The 11,557-nt window shown below is 39.4% G+C and overlaps 1 long non-coding RNA gene across 2 annotated transcripts; it reads right to left on the bottom strand.

Moving 5' to 3' along the window:
• Positions 1-4,243: 4,243 nt before the first annotated feature.
• On the bottom strand, positions 4,244-10,026 carry LOC143421536 (uncharacterized). Of its 2 annotated transcripts, XR_013101215.1 has the most exons (4): positions 9,894-10,026; positions 8,495-8,637; positions 7,502-7,795; positions 4,244-7,426 (listed from the first exon to the last, which is right to left on the bottom strand). It is a non-coding gene; the product is annotated as an uncharacterized LOC143421536 (long non-coding RNA). The 2 variants fall into 2 exon arrangements; XR_013101216.1 differs by lacking the exon at positions 8,495-8,637.
• Positions 10,027-11,557: the final 1,531 nt, after the last annotated feature.

The raw sequence follows: 11,557 nt of genomic DNA, 5'->3' as shown, positions 1-11,557 counted from the left end.
TTTGGAAATCTCTAGATGATCTAATTGTTTGTCACTGAGGTAAATTTATTTGGTGAAATGAAACTTGTAGTGTCTGTGTCTTTTTCTGTGGAAATTGACGTATTTAGAACTGTGTGCTCGCACTGAGTCATTGCTGTAGAGGAACTAATCCTGGTCAGCAAGATGTGCAACCTGCATTATTGTTTTGTGTTCAGGACCGTTGTAATTATCCAGTGCATGTCAACCTTTTTTTAATAATGGGCATTAGCACACAATTATCAAACAAGCCAGCAACTCTGCACGTTATTTCACACAAAGGCCCATAACTTTCGTTTTCCTCATCTATCAGCGTTGCACGCCTACTGAAAGTTTCATGTTCAGACTTGTTTTAGACGTGTTGAAATACTGCCAGAGATGTCTTGCCAGAGCATTGTTGTTCTTTTTTTTTTTTTTTTTTACTCATTCATCTTTGTTGGGGAATTCCACTAACCACAAACGAAGTATTGAACACTTTTAGCTGTAGCTGGGAACGTGTGGAAAAATCAACCTGATCTTGGACATGATTTTGATTACCCTCTGCACGCAGTAGCTCCTGAGCAAGATGCAGCAGCCCTCTTGATCCATTACAACTTTGATCAACTTCATCCCATTGTGATCCTAAGCTGGATAAGTACTTACAAAAAATATGGATGGTAGTCCTACAGTAGACTTCAGCTCATCTTGTACATGCTTTAATAAAATATATCTACCTTTTTCCGCATGTTTAAAGTTATTGTATTAAAGTTATTTGTAAGAAGACTTTGACACACATTGAATTGTTACCTTTGGTAAGACACTGCAATCCAGGTAAGTTTGAGTTTTATCAGCTGGATAAGAACAAACAAACAAACCCTGGAATAGTGCGTCTGCAGCCTGTCCACAGTTCGGAAACAAGCATTTCACCACATGTTCAATATATGTTGTACTGTGTACGTGACAAATAATAACTTGTATTTATCATGAGCATAAAACAAAGGTCAAGTCCCAGTGGGTCTTGACTTTCAAAAATACTGCAGTGCATGTACGCAGCCTGTGACATAACTTTATCTTGAACTTTAGGAGTCCTGTTGTTGTCCCAGTGAGCACTGATTTAGTTGATAACTTCCAGAAATTAGACGTGCGTCTGTATTTTTAAACAAATGCCAGATGGGAACAAAAACAGAAATTTTAAAATGCTATTCATTAGGGTATCAGATTCCACACCTCACCTCTGCCCACAATATGCACTGAAACTGCACTGGAAAGCAAAGGAAAGCCCCAGATCTAATATAATAATAAGTTACTGAGCCTCCGGTTATCAGAATAGCTTCATTAGTCTTTGGAAAAATGCCTGAGGGGTTCCAAAATGTATTGCCTCATTTGATCATAAGGTTGGAAAAAACTGAGCCCAAATTCTCTCATAGATGTTTGATTAGAGAATAAAGGTGCTCTCTCTGTAAGAAGGGATAAGGTGACCTCTTCCCTGTCAGGGTCCAGGGTTACACTTTTTTCCATTAATTTTTCACCCGTCTACATCTTCGATCTGTGCATATAGGGGATATTTCCAATAAGCAAACCAGAGTTCTTTTGGTTGAAAACTTAAATTTTACATTTTACTCAGGACTTTATTGAACTGTTATCCTAATCCTGTTTCAATGGTTGTTTGTTCTTCTTAGCGAGAAATCGAAACGTAAAGGGTGTACTGTTTTTTGGTTTGTTTGTTTTACTAATACCTGTACTGAGCTGGACTAAGCAACAATGGGTGCACTCCCTAAGTGCGAGTAGACGGTAGATTTTCAAGTCTGATATGTACAAAGAATATCGAACTATTGAGTAATAATGGCATTCACCGCTGAGGTGATTTCACAGAGACAAACCTTACAACTACGCCTTTTGAGCTTTTGTAAATGGGAAGATAAAAGGTTTAACTGACAAAAGTGAATTCCCCAACCGGAAGAGCAGAAACTGATCCGGAAAGTTCTGATGCATTTCATGATACAGCAGCAATGAATGGATGGTACTAAGGCAGTGTTTACCTTTGAAGAAATATGGGCATAACAGCATGTAAGTCATCAAAGCATCACTACCACTGGGTGAGGTTACAGTGGTTTGTGGTTTGTATAACCACAAGCCACCCATGTAGTCATTGCTGTGATTTGTAAAGTTCAAATGAGAACTGCTGTCATCTAGTGACTCTGACTGCATATTACAATGCACCACACTGTCAAGTGATTAGGATCACAATCCTGAAGCATTCACAATGACCTTAGTGAAATAAGAACTGAACCACAGTGCCTCCTCCTTGCTGGATTGTGCAGAGTCAACCGCTCTCAACTCTAAACACAAAAATAGATTTAAAGGATAGATAATGGACTTGATGTCCTAATTGGGGTTTCAGCAGTCTCAGGCAGTTTAAATAATACATTGCTTTATTTATCGAGTTTCATATCACCCCAGATAAACTTAGAAATGTAGTGAACACGTGTTAAAACATGGATTGTTTTGGTGGAGGAATGTGTTGATGGTAACTAGTAAGTAAGGACTATACCCTAAAAGAGTATAATAAATTATAACGTTAAGTGCCATAATTTTCAATAAAAACACAAGTCAAAATAAAATAAAAAGTTGTTTAAAAATTCTCTGTTGGTCCTCCTTTGGCTCTCACGCTCTGGGGGCCTCTGGATGTCTGGGGCCTGGATCTCCTCTGCTTCATGCGCTGGGGGTCGGTGCTATGGCTCCCCACACCCTCTCACAGATTGTTACATGGAGAAACCTTTTGAATAAAAGCGCGCCCGTCCACACGGGTGTACACATGGGTGCTCACAGACACAAACTTCACCCTTCTGGGCTGCTACCTCAAAGCACATTGTGCGCTGTCGGTCTTGTGTGCTGCACAATAACATACAATATTTAGTATTTACTGTTACTTACATTTATTTAGGTTATTGCAATGAGGTTGTGTGTATTGTGTTGCTCTCTTTTTGCTTGTTTTCTCTTTTTTTCTCTCAAGATGTGATCCAGGTGATTTTTTTTTCTTCTTTTTTTTAAGTGTCCTCTCTCACTGTCAGTCTTCCCCTCTGTTTTTCTTTAAAAATAAATACATAAATAATAATAGCAAAGATCAGTCAAATGGACCAATACGGGAAGGCCGTGATGATGCACTTAGTAAAGCCTTCTCTGAAGGCATTTTTCTTGGCCTTCAGAGAATAATTTTGATGGCTAAAGAGCCAAACGGGACAGGCGGGAAGAATTAAATAAATTCTCAACATAATTCCTGTTAAAACAAAATAAATTAGCTGCTTTTTAAATCAGCTAAACATCGTAGTGGTAATGGTAGCTTGTGGGTCCACAGGCTCTGTCCCCCTGTAGTCTTTACTTTTGTACAGGGAACAACTAACAACCTCTGAGTCTGTGAATGACAGCAAGCAGCAGTGTATTTTGTAAGAAGCTGATAGAGCCTGGCCATTTAGTCCTTTGTATGTTAATACAAGAATTTTAGAAAAAATCCTATAATGTACTGGAAGCCAATGCAAGGAGTATAAATGAAGACTATCAGGGTGTAGCTGTGTGGCAGGCATGTTGCAGACTCAGATGCAGGAGACACAAGCCTTTAATGCTAAATGCACAAAAAATAACAAAGTCCAAAAAGTAAAGTACAAACCACTGACTATACACCAAGCAATACAGAAACCACAGGAAACACACAGCTGACAGGGACACAACAAAGGACAAAGAAAGACTCACACAATATATGTAGAGGGATGATCAGGCCAGAGAGACACAGTTAAACTGCATCAGAATAACAAGATATGGGGGAAGTAAAACAACATACCAAACACAAAACAATTAATTATATGACTAATTATCAAAATAAAACCCGAAAAAAAACTCAACTGGAAAGAAAACACCTAGCACAGAGACAAGAAAGGACTAAGCACACAGTCAAACAAATTTTATATTATGAGAGAACTAAAATCAGAAAGACAATACTAACAGAACTGTCAATACAAGATTTCTTTACACAACTCAACCTGGACAAGTAAACACAACAAAACAATGTGATAACAAATGAAAAGCAAAAAGAATCAGTGGAGAATGTTAAAAAGGTCCTTCAAATGGTTCTTTAAAAGAACCATTTTAAAGAACCTTTTTTGAGTGGTTCTTTAAAAAACCATTTTAAATCTTTCAAAATAAAATGCATCATAAATTGAATTTGAGTAGGGTAAAAATAAATACGAGCACAGCATAGACATATATTAATGGTTTATTGTCATTTTGTAGTTACCAAAAGACAAAAAGGCATTTTAACCCTCAGCACAACATCACTACTAATACATGTCACATATTAGTGTTTTAAACAGTAATAATTAAATATATTTGCTATACTATAAATAAATATATATAAATACTATAGCTACAGATAACACAACAATACATTTATTGTTTAATTAATAAAACATCAGAAAGTGATAAAACACATTAGAAATAGCAATAGCTTCATAACAGACCAATAAATCAACACATTTTCATCAGCAGATGTTTGCATGTTCAGTAAAAATATTTCAACAACAAGTTTATGATTAAAATGATCAATGAACTTTAGCATTACGCTATGTAATGTACGTTTCATGTTGTACTCATGGTCTTTTGTTAGTCCAGTTTAGGATAATGTCTCTGACGTATGTTTCATATCAAATACAGGGAGTGCAGAATTATTAGGCAAATGAGTATTTTGTCCACATCATCCTCTTCATGCATGTTGTCTTACTCCAAGCTGTATAGGCTCTAGGGCTGCCACGATTAGTCGACTAGTCACGATTATGTCGACTATTAAAATCGTCGACGACTAATTTAATAGTCGACGCATCGTTTGAAGCTTTGTAAGATCACAAAGGACGCAGGAATGAGTAGTAGGATTTAAGAGTGTAATAACGGACTGAAACAGAAGATGGCAGCACTGCATGTACAAGGATGCCAGCTACCGTTAAACCCCGAAGAAGAAGAAGAAGCTGTGTCCCAGAATTCATAGCGCAGCCCAGCGCAGTTGTCAACAATGGCGGCAGCTAGTTAGTTTTAACTTTACTCTTATTATTCTTTCTGGGTCACAAAATAAACGTTTAACATATTTTCAGGCGAGAATGTAGCTGTGTAAACCTCAAATATCTGCTCAGTTTATCAGGACACCACATATTTTCAAAAGCGCTCCGACGTTTTCGGAGACGTCTGTTACCCACTAGCTCGATAGCTAGGCGGGGGCAAGGCTAACTAGAGCCGTGAGAACACCGGACTCCCGGCAAATCGTTTTCAAACCCACCGCCGTCTTTCGCTAGTCAGGTTAAACATATATATGAGTCACTTAGATAACTTAAAAATGTTATTGTTTGGCTTTCTTTAGTATTTTATTTGTTCCTGAGTAAATCTGTTTGGCTGAGATTAAAGTTATAGTTTTTGCACAGCTAAAACTGTCAAGCAGACAGCTGATTATCAGAAGTGTGAGATGCTGGAGAATATACTCCGGTGTCCTGTTATATTTTAGAAAGCAAGGAGTTTATTAAACTTCACCGAAACAATCTGCAAATTTCATTAAAAATTAATAAACTACCATCTTGTCTTTATTTTTAGTTAGCACAAACACTTCAAGCTGTAAGCTAATGATAGTTATATAAGACCAGATGCTGCTGGTGCAATAAGCTGTACGCTGTACGTCCAATGGATGATGATCTGATTAGTCGACTAATCGCAAAAATAATCGGTGATTAGTCGACTATCAAAATAATCGTTTGTGGCAGCCCTAATAGGCTCGAAAGCCTACTACCAATTAAGCATATTAGGTGATGTGCATCTCTGTAATGAGAAGGGGTGTGGTCTAATGACATCAACACCCTATATCAGGTGTGCATAATTATTAGGCAACGTCCTTTCCTTTGGCAAAATGGGTCAAAAGAAGGACTTGACAGGCTCAGAAAAGTCAAAAATAGTGAGATATCTTGCAGAGGGATGCAGCAGTCTCAAAATTGCAAAGCTTCTGAAGCGTGACCATCGAACAATCAAGCGTTTCATTCAAAATAGTCAACAGGGTCGCAAGAAGCGTGTGGAAAAACCAAGGCGCAAAATAACTGCCCATGAACTGAGAAAAGTCAAGCGTGCAGCTGCCAAGATGCCACTTGCCACCAGTTTGGCCATATTTCAGAGCTGCAACATCACTGAGTGCCCAAAAGCACAAGGTGTGCAATACTCAGAGACATGGCCAAGGTAAGAAAGGCTGAAAGACGACCACCACTGAACAAGACACACAAGCTGAAACGTCAAGACTGGGCCAAGAAATATCTCAAGACTGGTTTTTCTAAGGTTTTATGGACTGATGAAATTAGAGTGAGTCTTGATGGGCCAGATGGATGGGCCCGTGGCTGGATTGGTAAAGGGCAGAGAGCTCCAGTCCCACTCAGACGCCAGCAAGGTGGAGGTGGAGTACTGGTTTGGGCTGGTATCATCAAAGATGAGCTTGTGGGGCCTTTTCGGGTTGAGGATGGAGTCAAGCTCAACTCCCAGTCCTACTGCCAGTTTCTGGAAGACACCTTCTTCAAGCAGTGGTACAGGAAGAAGTCTGCATCCTTCAAGAAAAACATGATTTCCATGCAGGACAATGCTCCATCACACGCGTCCAAGTACTCCACAGCGTGGCTGGCAAGAAAGGGTATAAAAGAAGAAAAACTAATGACATGGCCTCCTTGTTCACCTGATCTGAACCCCATTGAGAACCTGTGGTCCATCATCAAATGTGAGATTTACAAGGAGGGAAAACAGTACACCTCTCTGAACAGTGTCTGGGAGGCTGTGGTTGCTGCTGCACGCAATGTTGATGGTGAACAGATCAAAACACTGACAGAATCCATGGATGGCAGGCTTTTGAGTGTCCTTGCAAAGAAAGGTGGCTATATTGGTCGCTGATTTGTTTTTGTTTTGTTTTTGAATGTCAGAAACGTATATTTGTGAATGTGGAGATGTTATATTGGTTTCACTGGTAAAAATAAATAATTGAAATGGGTATATATTTGTTTTTTGTTAAGTTGCCTAATAATTATGCACAGTAATAGTCACCTGCACACACAGATATCCCCCTAAAATAGCTCAAACTAAAATCAAACTAAAAACTACTTCCAAAAACATTCAGCTTTGATATTAATGAGTTTTTTGGGTTCATTGAGAACATGGTTGTTGTTCAATAATAACATTATTCCTCAAAAATACAACTTGCCTAATAATTCTGCACTCCCTGTATATGTCATATCAAAACAAGCCCACACCTGCAGTTGTTTCAGTTTTTCACTGGTGTTTCCTGTCAGCTGGTCAACCTCACATCCATATCAGCCAACCAAATGACAAGTTCCTCCCTTTGTGCTTCAAATCCCTCCCACTCTGAGACAAGGAGCTGAAAGAGAGAGAAAAGAGTCAATTATAAAGAAGAGAAAAGTGAAACCCTCCTCAGAAGGTCTGACTCGCATACCTGCAGTTGACCTGTGATGGACTCCAGTTTGGCGTTCACGTCATCCCTCGCCGATGCCAACAGCCGAGTCTGCAGGGTGCCCTGGAAGAGCTCAGTTAATGTTCGACTCCTCCTGGTCAGGCTCTCCAGCTGGATGAGCCGAGGTCTCCACTCTCGCCGCTGCCTCATCCAGCTGGATGAGCCGAGGTCTCCCCTCTCGCCGCTGCCTCATCCAGCTGGATGAGCCGAGGTCTCCCCTCTCGCCGCTGCCTCATCCAGCTGGATGAGCCGAGGTCTCCCCTCTCGCCGCTGCCTCTGAACACAGAAACACAAATTGCATCTGAAGCAGGAGGTGCAGATTTTTTTTGCTATTCTTTTCTAAATCCAGGCTAGATCAAGTGGAGGTATTTGGAAAACTTTTTTGGCCAGCGGACAACTGTTGTCTTGCAGAAAGTCAAATCAAACATATGCGATACACAATCAATTCACAAGAACACATAAAAAAATAAGTCCAGTTCTTGCCTGATTTCAAGTGAAATCTGCATCAAAACAGGGTGACAGAAGTAAAACGAGAGCACAAAGCCTCACTTTTTACAAGCCTGCTATTACAGTTCTCCTCTATGCAGACGACTTTCCTGTTTTCAAGGCACAACTTGGATCTGCTGTACGAATCTTATGGATACACACTAAATGAAACAATAGTGTGCATGACTCCAGATTCTGATCCCTCATCCTAATATGGTCCCAACATAGCAACAGCAAGAAAGCAAATGTTGAGGCTTCAAAATACAAAGTCCATAAACCAATGGCTGACATGGGTTTTATCATAAGGGTGATAAATATACAGATTTCAGTCTGTCTTAGAGATTTGATGTTCATTTACCTGCAGATGCACTATACGTGCCTGCTCTATGGTTTTTCACAACATTTTGCACATCACTATTTAATACAGGAAGTAGGTGAACTAAAACAAGTCATCGTTCTTTGTGAGAGGACCATATTAATGAAACAAACCTCATCATAGGGATCCCTAAAGATGCTCCTGCTGCTTCTCTTCCTCCTCATCCTAAGCTTCCTTCTCCTTGTCCTCGCCTTCCATCCAATTGTAATTCAACCTAATTGTGTTTCTCCCCCTCCTCTTCCTCATTTTGTTGGAGCTGTGAACACAATTAATGTGAATCTGGATTAATTTGTGCAAACAAGAAAAATCTACAGCTTTTTGGTCAGAGGTGCTCTTGTGATTTAAGCCAGGTAGAGTAGATTTATGTGTTGATGCTACCTGCTTCAGCTCTGGCTGCTGAGTGATATTTACACCCTGGCTGGATTACAAACTTTAACCATGTGCTCAACTTTGGCCCAGTGCTGATACCTCTTGTTAGTATAACGACCTCTTCTTAGCTTGTATGTATGATTTATGATGGTGGATAAATGAAATATACAAAAAAATTAACTATATTACAAAAGAACATCTACCTTGGAAACATCAAATGACTGGAGCATAACTTGTCAACTAGTCCGAAACTAAGTTATGCAGGAACAGTCAAAGACACACCTTCTCATGTCACATTTCTATTCATTTCTATATAATTCGATTAGACAATAAAGAGTTATCTAATCTAATTATTCATTCAAAACACTTATGCATAGCTGTATTTTATACAGCTCATACAGAATTCAAAGTACAGGTTCATGTGAGTATTTAATGTACGGCTCAGATCTACAGAATTTCAGAGTTTCTAGAGCAGACACAGAGCTCACGTCATAACAGGCTTCAGGCGCCATTTTAGTGACTTTAACAATATATTAAATTTTAATTTCGGTCTAGCTGACATTAAATGGTAAATGGCCTGTATTTGTATAGCGCTTTTCTAGTCCCTAAGGACCCCAAAGCGCTTTACACAACCTGTCATCCACCCATTCACACACACATTCACACACTGGTGATGGCAGCTACATTGTAGCCACAGCCACCCTGGGGCGCACTGACAGAGGCGAGGCTGCCGGACACCGGCGCCACCGGGCCCTCTGACCACCACCAGTAGGCAACGGGTGAAGTGTCTTGCCCAAGGACACAACGACCAAGACTGTCCAAGCCGGGGCTCGAACCGGCAACCTTCCGATTACAAGGCGAACTCCCAACTCTTGAGCCACGATCGCCCCATTACATTAGGTTATGTACGCAGCACGCAATTGAACCACATATTTTAGAAGCCAAAGGTTCAAATTAGCTGGGAGCAGCTTCACTTAATTATAACAGTGGTTTTGTTAGGAAAACAGTTGGATACTAAATTGCGCTGACCTCAACGGCTAACGTATCTAGCTAATCGCTACTGTTAGCACAACATTAACAGCAAGCTACAATGACGAGTAACAAAAACAAAACAGTAATAAGGTTTTAATGGAAATGTTTTACCTTTTCTAACAGTCCCAGAATCCACAGCTTCAAAGTCCAGCAGGTACTGAAGACTGTTATCCGTTTCGCTGTCACCGTCCGTGAGTTTTTTTTCCCGAAGGTCAAGGCCCGCCGCTCGCACACTCTGTCTGCGCATGCGCATCCCAACGACTGACCCCCTCCGTCCGCTCCCGGGAGGTTATAGTATGACGTGTTCTCTCTCTTTCCCTGTCATGTATTTGGCTCGAAACACATATTAACAAATTGATCAGTGATGAACAACTACTCAGATCATTTACCAAAGCAGTGCGCTTTGTCAAAACGAAGTCTGTGTCCATTACACTGACATTCTGTTCTGCAGTTGTTATTTACTTGTATTTTATAATTTGACTTTACATACTGCTGGGTGGTTTGTAAAGTTTATTATTATCATTATGCTATATTTTCAAAAATATATAATAATCTCAAAAGTAATGCCTTGGAGTAGAAAATAGTAATGCTTTATTAAAATTTAAAACTAAAGTACAGTATTTGAATGTGTGTATTGTGTCTATTGTTTGCAATTATTTCTAACTTTTATTTGAATATTCAGTTTCCTACCATCTTCTCTTAAAGGGTAATTGCCAGGTATCCCGCCCTTCCCCTTCGCACACACATGCACACAAAGAAAACACACAGTATAATTCACAGTCTCATTATAGTGAATAAATATTTATGCCATTTACACCATCAAACTTAGATTTGATAAAGAACCTTTTGTTCTTTAAAGAACCATTTGTAATAGCTGAAGAACCATCCACAAAATAAAAAGGTTCTTTGACGTATGATGGTTCTTTAAAGAACCATGAAGACATCTGAAGAACCATTTAAGAACCATAATTTTTCTGAGTGTAGGCAACGGGTGAAGTGTCTTGCTTAAGGACACAACAACCGAGACTATCGGAGCGGGACTCAAACCGCCAACCTTCCGATTACAAAACGAACTGCCAGCTCTTGAGCCACGATCGCCCCATAATAGGAGCCACAAGTAAGCCTGCAATTATAGAGCAAAGTGCTCTATTGGCATGGTGTGGTCCTGTGAGATAAAATGGGACATTATTATTCAAGAACTTGTATGTGAGAAGAATTTTACAATTTACGATTAAAATTTACAAGCTTGATTTATTTATAGCAGAGAGGTTAGAATTCAGAGGATAAATGATTGAAAAAATGCAGCATACCATCTTGAATCACATTTGTTTGTCTCACAGCCTAATTTTATTTTAAAGCAATTTTAGCCATTGCATAATAACATATTTATTTTAAAACAAGGGTTTGCTTTTATTTGGATGTAAAGGATTCCAGTTACATTCCGAGTCATAGCCAAGATAAAAAAAAAGACTATTCTTATGCACCTATAAAATTCTGTAAGTATCAGTGATTATTGTAATGAGTGTTCTAGAAAGAAAACAAATAATAGATAGCCTGAGGTGTCTTATGAAAATCTAAGTACAATTTCAAGTAGGGAGAAAAGCAGGGTATATCCTGGACAGATAGCTAGTAAAGTTGGACAGCACATTATAAATTTTGTTTAGCAACCCAAGCAAAAAAAGTGGCTCCCACCAGGAGTGTAAGGAGAGAAGAAAGCAGGATAAATATACTGGGTTTAAGCAGGGTTGTCTACAACTTCCCTGAGCACAAGGCCC

The sequence above is a fragment of the Maylandia zebra genome, linkage group LG12 (genome assembly GCF_041146795.1).
Source record: "Maylandia zebra isolate NMK-2024a linkage group LG12, Mzebra_GT3a, whole genome shotgun sequence".
NCBI lineage: Eukaryota > Metazoa > Chordata > Actinopteri > Cichliformes > Cichlidae > Maylandia > Maylandia zebra.
This window is presented reverse-complemented; position numbering and strand designations above follow the sequence as displayed.